Source organism: Taurulus bubalis (genome assembly GCF_910589615.1).
Source record: "Taurulus bubalis genome assembly, chromosome: 15".
NCBI lineage: Eukaryota > Metazoa > Chordata > Actinopteri > Perciformes > Cottidae > Taurulus > Taurulus bubalis.
Genome location: NC_136603.1, coordinates 25,217,072 through 25,227,328, shown reverse-complemented (window position 1 = coordinate 25,227,328; position 10,257 = coordinate 25,217,072).

Sequence of the window (10,257 nt, the reverse complement as noted above, 5' to 3'; positions counted from 1 at the left end):
TCAATCACAAAACACCCGGTCACAAAGCAACAAAAGCCTCAATGAATTCATCACTGACAACAACCTTGATATCCTCTGTCTTACTGAAACTAGGCAAAAACATCTTGACTACTAGCACTGAACCAAACCACCCCCACTGGGTTAGACACAGAGGGGAGACACAGGGCAGACAGGGAAACAGAGGTCACATCCACGCCGTGACACTCTGGTCCTAAACCCCTGTGGTCATCTCAATTATCTACCGCCCCCCCAAACCCAACCCTACCTTCCTCACCGACCTATCTGAATTCTGACCCTTCTCACCTTCCATGCTCCTGCTCGGTGACTTCAACATCCACATCGACTCCTCTGACTGTAAAACCGCCACATCATTTCTGGACATGCTTGGATGCTTCAACTTCACTCAGCACAACTACGGCCACACCCTGGATCTGGTCTGCTCCACAGGACTCACCATCAATCTCCTCTGTGGCTCTGACCTCACCATCTCTGACTACCGAGCCATCAAGACTTTACAGCACGCTGATATATATATGAATATATACTTTTTTTATATACATAGGGGTGTGAAAGCAGTACACAAGTATCTGAGACTAAAAGGCTAGCTCAGGAAAAGGCTTTCAACTCCCACTAGGACGATAAGCTGAGTGGTACATGCAATACACATGTTAGAAACCATACGGATATAACCCACACCCACCGGACAGGAGCAGGGACACACCTGTGATTGCAATGGAAAACGAAGGAAGAGCTTAAAAGGGCAAACGCAATGTCATAAGACCATAAGAGCAGAATAAATCAGTCAATGTCCAGAGAATGACTCGGGTTGAAATGCAACTCTGGATGCAGAAATGCCATCGTTTTGTTCTGACTATATATTGAGAGATTATGAACTCTTGATGGTGTGTTTGAGGAAGATTGTGTCATTGCCCTTCTTCTGCAGCTGCTGCTACATCACGTCAACAGGGAGGCATGATTTGATGAAATAACTGCAGGAATACGTCAACGTCTTTACTCTTTATTTTATTGTTGATTTTCCTAAATTATTTGACTAAATTATTATACTTCATTAGTTTATATTGATTGACTGGTTTTATTGTGTCATCTATTGAACTGTTTTATCAGGGTCAGGACCTTCCACCAGTAAACTGATGTCGGAGATGACGTTAGTGTCCTAAAGTGTTGAGTTATTAAGTGATGTTCGTCATGTTTTACTTAGGTACGTACCTATTTTAAGCCCAACCATGTTTTTCCTCAGCTTCTTTTGTTGTTGGCTAAACCTTACTGCGGCTGTTTCACCATCACAACGTGGTTAAAAATAGCATGCAAAAAGCCTAAAATGCATTTCATGACATGGTGAATCCCTAAAATATAATGCTATGATATGCCTTCTCATGAGCTCAGGTTGGCTATTGTCAGCGCACCAAGCTTCCTTTTCTCTGTACTATCCCTGTACTTCCCAAGCTGACTGGCTCAAACACTAAATGGACTGTTAAGTGTAATTCCACACAGCATGTAGTCTACATTTGGTAGCTTTAATAAGAATACTTTGTTATCATGCTTGCTCAAACTGTCACTATATCCTGACAAATAGTACATGAGAGATATCCTGCGGAGAAAAGCATATTCATCTGCCTGCTTTTAGTGCTCCGAAAGAAACTTTACACAAACTTTCCTAAATTAAAAGAATGATCAGAATTCAAAACCTCTCTATTCCCCATTACATTCATTACCTGCATTAGTCTCCCTCCACGCTTGGCCTTGGTGTTTTCCTGCCAGCTCAACAGGTTCACCACACCACTCTTTCTGAGGTCCCTCCTGGTTCTATCTCAGTGACACTGAGCAAGCGGCTCGGCCTGCTACTGGTTAGCATGCCCCCTTTCTGGCCTTCCTCATTGATGAAATGCAGAAAGATAAAAGCAAATATTCCTGTCGTATTGCAACACCCGAGTCTTTCCCCGCTGCTCACGGCATATTGGATTCTTTGTCGTGAAGTGTTTACCCTCAGTGCTCTTTTCTCTTCATAGTCCTCTGTTTGCTCTCAGAGACAAACCTATTTTAAATCATTGCCTCTTGTCACAACATGTTAGCATGCGATGCAGTGTCGCCCGGCTCCATTCAGAGCGTCATGTTTTATTAGAGCTGCTGCACAGGTAATGTGTTGTGCCATGCATTTCATTTAGCAGAAAGGTTTGTGGGATGGAGAAAGTAAACGAGCATGTCTGATGAAGTCTGACAGCTGCCAACAGAAATGTAGATTTAGGCGTCAATGGCTCACAGAGGGTTTTACTTCAGAGCTCTGATCTGTAAGGTCTGTGAAATGTCACCCTGTTTCTTATGGGATAAAAAAGTGTAACATTCATCAATTTAAATATAGTCTTTTCCCCTCCTTGTGAAAAGGGTGAGCTGATTCTTTCATTGTATCGAATGTGTAATTCTGAAATTTGAATCATAAAGAAACAAACCGCTTCTAGCGGTGGGACAGCATTTCAAGGACTCTCCTTGACAAAACTGAAGCTCTCTGCAAGGTGAACTCGCAGTAGGCCCTCAGGCTCGGGGGATGAAATGTTCCACCGAACCAGGACACACATTGGGATCTGCCAAGAGGAGTTGGAGCATGAGCCTAGGTCCATCCATCACAAAGCATACCAACACATACATCATTAATCATATGAATACAACATTCAAATAGAATACACTATTTGAAAACAATTTGCAAATAATATGAATTATTAATAAAAATCATTAAATGATGTGTTTCTGTATGACATTATTATTTCCAACTGAGACAGGGAGAACAGCACACGGAAGAATTCTCAAATACCCAAAATAGTTAAATAATGCGTTTGGCAGAAACAGTGTGTTGACTAGATTCACTCGTAGTGAGAAAGTGATTGAGGAATTAAGGGCCTTTTTAGTAAACTTGTATACCGCTTTTCAGGTCATCCAACCACTCAAAGCTCTTACAAACACTACACGTCATCCTTGACCCATTCACACCCTGAAGTACGGTGCCATCTGCCCTCAGGACTAACTGTTGGAGAAAAACTATTTCCTGTTAAATGATGCTGTCTTGAGGCCTGTGACTTCTGCGTGAACTCTCCCCTGCATAAGGGAAGCTACTTGACCTAGTTTAGGAGTCAAGTCATCTGTTGTATCTTTATGTTTCCGACTGAAGAACAACATATCACTGTTGTTTTTAATATGACCGAAGAAAGCAAATCGATGGGATAGCTGGGGGAGGTTCACGATAAGTACTAACGTCAGGAGGGCAGGCTGAGGGCTTCCGGGTATTGAGGATTGTATGTATAGAACAGACTTGGAAGCGCAATTAGTGAAGTAATACATTGCATTTTCCACCTGTTAGCCACACCCACCTCTTCATCGTATTCTGTACACCTGTTAGTCTGTAGTATTCATGAGGAGGGGCCTTCAGGTGTGTGAGATGAAACGGAGATGCAAATGTTTGTTCTGAACAACAATGGCGGCTCCTGAGGAGGTTAACGTACATGCAATGGCATCAGTTATATCAGAACTGAAGAGAATTTCAGGCATGGCACACCTTATCTGTGGGTATTGGGGTTTGATGGGTTTGGGGTCACTTCTTCTCTCCGATCCATCTGTCCCCTTCAGCCTCATAACAACTAGACTGTGTGAAGACCCTCCAGGTCCTCTGCTTCACCATGCTGGGTGAATTTTGGGTGAATCTAACTGAAATGGTGTTGCCGGTTTCACCCGCATATTTCAATTCACACAGTTTACATGTCATCAAGTAAATGCGGTTTGGGGATTCAGGACTACCATGGGTCACGAGGAGTAAGCTAACATAATAATCGTTTCTGTGCCTCTGTACACAGCTCTTACATTGGTTTTGGGAATTAATCAATACATTTGAAATCATCAGTCAAGTGCAGGACTATCTTTTCGGAGGGGTATGTGATATGATATATATATAGGTCATATATATATCATATCTTATATATCATATATATATATATATATACTGAATTGTATTAATAAGATGTCCTTATTATGTCAAAGTGTTGGAATAAATGCTAAATATTTACTGCAAAGAAGAAATGCGTGTTTGATGCCTTTTTTGCATTGAAACATACGGGGATGTTTGCTGAAATTGATTAGTTGGCCCTACTAAAAAAAATTGTCACAAGCCGCCACTGAACTGTACTGTGACTTATTGTTTGATGAAGAGTCTAAGAACATTCTGTTTGTCTGGCAGGTTCTCTCGGCACCAGAAGGCTGAAGGGAGGGCTGTTGCCGTCCATCCTTTCCCTCCAGCCAAAGGGCCACCTTGAGGTCCCCGATGAGCAGCCAGGACCCTCATCCGGGGTCCCCCCCCTCCTCCTCCAGATGGGGAGCCTCCTCTTCCTAAGTCAAACATATCACTCACTGTTACTAATGAAATGCAGTCAAACAAAAACGAAGCAAATCCACGTTTCCAGGGCACGGCATGGATAGCTCGGTCTCCTGACTTCAATACATTACTGAGCACACAACGCTCAGCCAAATGATAACGTCGTACAATATTGAAAACAGGCGTCATTATGATCGCCAAAGTCATTTTTAGACAGACAAAAATGTCAAAAGACAAAAAACGCAAATGAAAATTATAACCCCGTTGGTTGACGGCTTATCTAAGAGAACAACTTTTTTTTCCGTAAAAGTCCTTGCCTTTTCTGAAGCCGCTAGCTCCGTGCTGACATCCGCTAGTACATCCACTCTAAAGTCAGGTGGATCCTGTAACTTCCGCTGTCGAAATGCTGCAAGACCCGACTTGCAGCGGTTATTGCAACTTTAGAGTGTGTGTTTGGGCTCCTCTTGTGAAAAATGCATAAGAAATAAAAGAAAATCAATGTTCCTCATATGTTCAACGTACTTGGCAAATAAACAATTCTGATTCTGATTCTGATTCAACTATACGCTTTAAAGAGGACTGCAGTGGACAATACACATTACTTTAAAGTGGAAGTGTCTGATACCATCGACAACAACTTTTACGTGGATGACTGTCTAACATCTTTGCCCACGGACAAGAAGCAATGCAGTTGGTAATGGACCGTACTGATATTTGCTCAAAGGGGGAATTACAGCTGTTAAAATGAACATGTCATCTGGTCCCGAGGCAAAGCGGTCCAAAACAAACAGACGTTAGCAAAGTTCTCTCGGCGCCAGAAGGCTGTTGCCGTCCATCCTTTCCCTCCAGCCAAAGGGCCACCTTGAGGTCCCCGATGAGCAGCCAGGACCCTCCACCAGACGTTAGAATACACTTAGTTATGTTACTGTCCCTTCATCTATATGTGTGAGGTCTCAGTTTTAGGCCTTATTTATTGATAGGTTGGGATCAATGACAAGCTAAGGCAGTATATTTCAAGATATTACTATTCACCCGGTAAAACTTGTGTGAGAAAGATTAGCTGAATATTGATTTCTTTGGACAAAAACAAAGAAAGTAATTCCAATCAAATTTTCCACTGTATATTGTGGCATCACAAGGGGACAGGTAGTGGAGGGGCGCTACAAAATGGCCGCCAGTGCAAGAACTACATCTCCCAGCCTGCCTCACCGCTCACCCAGCTGCAGCTGCTTAAGGCCCCTGATTGAGGCAGGGCTGGAAGACTTAAGCGAGAGCACCTGGGAAAGAGAAGAAACACAAGCCCCTGGAAGAGGACGACAAAGAAGAGGACCTCGTAGCCTGCATTCCCCGGTGTTGAGTTTTGTTTGGTTAATTAACCACTTTCTCCTCGGGGATGTTTTATGTTTTCTAACTGGACCCTTTTTTTTAGAGATGGGCAAATGAAGCCTCATGAAGCTTTTGAGGCTTCTTCCTGATTGTACCGAAAAAAGATTCGAAGCTTCAAAGCTTCAAAAGAAAGATGCTACCAGTGACATCTAGTGGTCAGCTGCAATTATAGCAGCAATGAACCTCCAAATGATTCACACATCATTGATTCCAGTTCCAACGCAAAAGCAATAAAGTCATTATTAAGCAGATGTGTCTTCATTCTAAGAATCATTGTTCACACATTAGTGTTATTATAAAATGTCAATTGACTAATAAAATGTTACATGTGTTGTCCTGTTATTACCTGCAATTACTTGAAACATGTGTTTTGGAGGTGTGACTGAGTTTGTGAGAAGTTTTTATGCAATTCAGTGGAAACCACTTATGGTTATGATTGTGATGTAACATAATATGAAAAGATTCAAATGCAACATGGTAGAGGTACTTTTGTGAATATGTGAGATTGTGCTTGTGCTACAGTGTCAAAATAAAGTGAATATGTGCATAAGGGAAATGTGCTTGGGGGATGTGTTCTTGTTGTGTTGTGAATGCTTGTGCTACAGTGTCAAAATAAAGTGAATATGTGCTTGGGGATGTGTTGTTGTTCTTTGTTCGTCGTGTTGTGAATGCTTGTGTTACAGTTTATTACATGTTTTTATTTAAAAACAAAATTTGCTCAATCGTGCTTGGCTTCAAGCGGCTTCTTTTCTGGCTGACGATCTCGCCAGCCTTAGAAAAGATCCTCTCGCAGGGGACAGAGGATGCTGGTGTAGAAAGATACTGCGTGGCAATGATAAAAAGGTGCGGGTAGGCAGACTTCTGGAGGAGCCAATATTTTAGCGGGTCCTCTGTCCTGGGCAGTAGTTTGTCCTTCAGATATCTGGATAAGTAAAGAAAAAATGCAAGGTCATGATCATTTCAGCAAGATATGAATACAAAGTGAATTAGAATATGTAAAGTTAAAATGTTTAACTCTGGACCTCTGCTATTGCACTAGCGGTACAATTGGATGGACGTTGTGCATCCACATGGTTATCGAGTAGGTCCCAGAGGCTGTTGTGTTGGACAGGGGGTGGACCCTCTGCAGGTGGCAGTGGCAGAGCCGGTGCAGGCATTATATTTGCACATTCTCTAGTGAGCCTTTCCACCGCTGCCTGACAGCTCGTTGAGCTGCAGAAGCCCACCTCTTTGAATCTGGGATCCACTAATGTTGAAATTGTTAACGAAGTTACCTTTTCCAGCATGGCACATTTCTCTTGCAGGTTGGTGTTTATGTTGTGAACCAAGTTGCTTGCGATATGGTGTGTTACTGTAGCACACTGTCTTACACCTTGGTGCTTCAGCATTTTCACCAGGGGTATCACCTTTGATCCAGAGACCCTCCTCTCTGTTGACATCTCCTCAGTGGCCTGGTGGAAGGGAGAGAGGACTGAAACGCACTGATTAATAGTTTCATATTCTTCCGCAGAAAATGGCAGGAGGGGGGTGTTGAGGCTGCTGAGGGCTGCACCCAGGGGCTCCCTCTGCTCGTACAGCCGCTGGAACATTGAGAATGTGCTGTTCCAGCGGGTGTCCACTTCTTGCACAAGTTTGTGCTCAGGTCGGCCCATCTGTCTCTGGATTTCACAGAGCTTTTCTTTGGCTGTGGTGCTGGACTTGAAATTCCCCACGATTTTGCGTGCCCTGGTGCGTAGGTCATCCAGGTCAGATGTCTGCGTCAAGGACTTCTTCACCACCAGATTTAGCATGTGTGCAAAACAGTTAATGTGACGCACATTCAGAATATTAGCACAAGCAATCATATTAGGTGCTGCGTCTGTGACCAGACACCTCACTTTGGCTCGGATTCCCCACTCTGCCATCAGAGTGGCTTTGGCCTCTGCAATATGTGCTGCAGTGTGGGACCGGGGGAATTGCTTGACACCAAGCAAGACCGTTTTGAGCTGGACCTCCTCTGTGACAAAGTGCCCAGTCACTGCCAAGTAGGCATCCATGTTTATGGAGGTCCACATATCTGCGGTTAAACAGATAGTGGACGCCTTTGCCACTTCTGCCACGGCCTGCTCTTTTTTTATCTTATATTTTTCCTCCATCATCCGTTTCAGGGCCTTCCTTCCTGGGATCGTATATGTTGGATCCAGGAGGTGGACAAAGGCCCTAAAGCCTTCATTCTCCACCACAGACAATGGCTGTGTATCCACAATTACTAGGTTCAGCAAGGCCTCATCCAGCTGTTGCTTCCTGGACACTGATGAAAGAAAATTATTTAGGTTACGTGTGCAATATTAAATCTTATTGTAGACTCAACTGAAGAATAGGTTGTATTAAATAGTTACAATACCAGAAGGGTCAGCAGGGTGAGCTTCAGCTGAGGTGCTCGGCTGAGAAGTTGCTGCATCCTCATGCTTGGCACGAAGATGCCGCAACATAGAGGAGGTGTTATTCCCATACACCAGCTCTCGTGAGCATATGAGGCACTGAACCTAAATTAAAAAAAATACATTAAAAAATGTATTTACACGTGATATTAAAACAGTCAAGATAATATGAAGTTGAAAATAATACAAGCGATATCATAACATTCATTCATTTTCTGTAACCATTACATGTTTGTAAGTGTAACAAGAAGATATTTTGCAATGCCATATTATTTTATATATATTATATCTCATTGCTCCTCAATGCACAACTGAGCGCCACAGGAAGTCATTCCTGCCTGTGGCCATTAAACTGTATAACTCCTCTCTCAAAACAAACAAAGCATAATTATAATTACGCATTTGTAAAGCTAATGATTTCACTGTATATATCTGTTTACTGTATTTTAGCTCGTTTTCTACTACTTTGCACGGCGCAACTGGAACAAAAGCAAGTTCTCCCCGGGGATCTATAAAGTATGCTGATTCCGATTATAAAACACCTACCTTAGTGGGTGACACAAGGTCGAAGTGTTCCCATACACGGGAACGCTTTCTTCCACTCGGATTCTCCATCACTCAAGTAGGGTTGTCGCTGTCAAAGGTCTGTAAGAACGCAATGAGGCGGGGGGAACACTGGGCATCTCGGTCTCCTTAAAAAGAACGAAGCCACGCCAAAGTTTCGAATCAGTCACCTCACTTCCGGTGGTTCGTTGTGACGTGTGAAGCTTCAAACGTCATCGGTCACGTGATCGCGGAGATTTGATACAAGCCTCGACACAGCGCTTCGAACCAGCCTGCTTCAGGAAGAGCGACACAAGCTCCAAAGCCTTGGTATCGTTTGCCCATCCCTACTTTTTTTGATACTTTGTTGTTTGGATGTTACCTTGCTGGTGGGATGGGAAATAAACCTTGACTTTTTGTTAAATACCCTCGGACGTGCCTGTGTCCAGCTCTCCTTTTGCACTGCCCCAGGCTAGCCTGTCCTAGCGACAGCCCGTGACACTACAGGTGGTGGAGAATGCAGGCACTGGGGCCGAAGTGCAGATGATTGAGAGGAGATATTGACGACTTGTCCCAACTTTTTTTAGAACTTCAAACCCCAGGCCACCAATCCAAAATGGAGCCACTGATGCAGATGCTGTTGGAGAGCCAGAGGGTGCAGCAGGAAATCAGCGGTGCCCTGTTGGCACAGCAAGTCAGGGCTAATGAACTGAAGGAGCAGGAGCTCCGGCAGAGGCCAGAGTCGAAGCCCAGGGCAGCTGATTTCATCCCTAAACCTGGCGTGACCGACAATGTGGAAGCTTACCTTCATGCCTTTGACGCTACGGCGACTCAAGAAGGGTGGCCAAGGAGACAGTGGGTTGGACTTCTGGCGCCTTTCCTGTCCGGTGAGGCACTGAAAGCGTTTCGAGATGTAGAGGCTGATATTGCCCACGACTACGACCAGTAGTCGTGGGCAATATCAGCCTCTACATCTCGAGACGCCAGACCAGGAGATTTTGAGTCGCCAGGGGCTCACTAAATTTAGCATTGCCCAACGTTTTCATAACTGGACTTTCCTAAGCGGAGAGACGCCCCGGTCCCAAATGCACGAGTTGATAAGAGTGGCGAAAAGGTGGCTTGAACCAGACAAACACAACCCGGCAGACATGATAGAAACCCTGGTTATGGACAAGTATCTATGGGGTCTACCATACAAGGCAAAAAGAATAATTGGCTACCAAAAGATAACAACGGCCACAGGATTGGTAGAAGCCATAGAACAGTTCCAGGCGGCCTCATACATGCTCCGACCACCCTGTAAAGCGCCGGTGGCTTCTGACCCGGCCAAGTGTGCATCGCCAAAGAGGTCCGGCCCTGGCCAACCCTCACTCAGACCCACCAAGCAGAGGCGTTAGTCAACCTGGACAGCCACGAGCGTTCCCAGAGCCCCGCCAATGCTATCGCTGTGGCAAATTCGGCCACATCTCATGGCAGTGTGAAAGGCTAGACGAGCCCATGCCCACAGCGGAATCCGCCAGCGCCCTCCATGTTTAC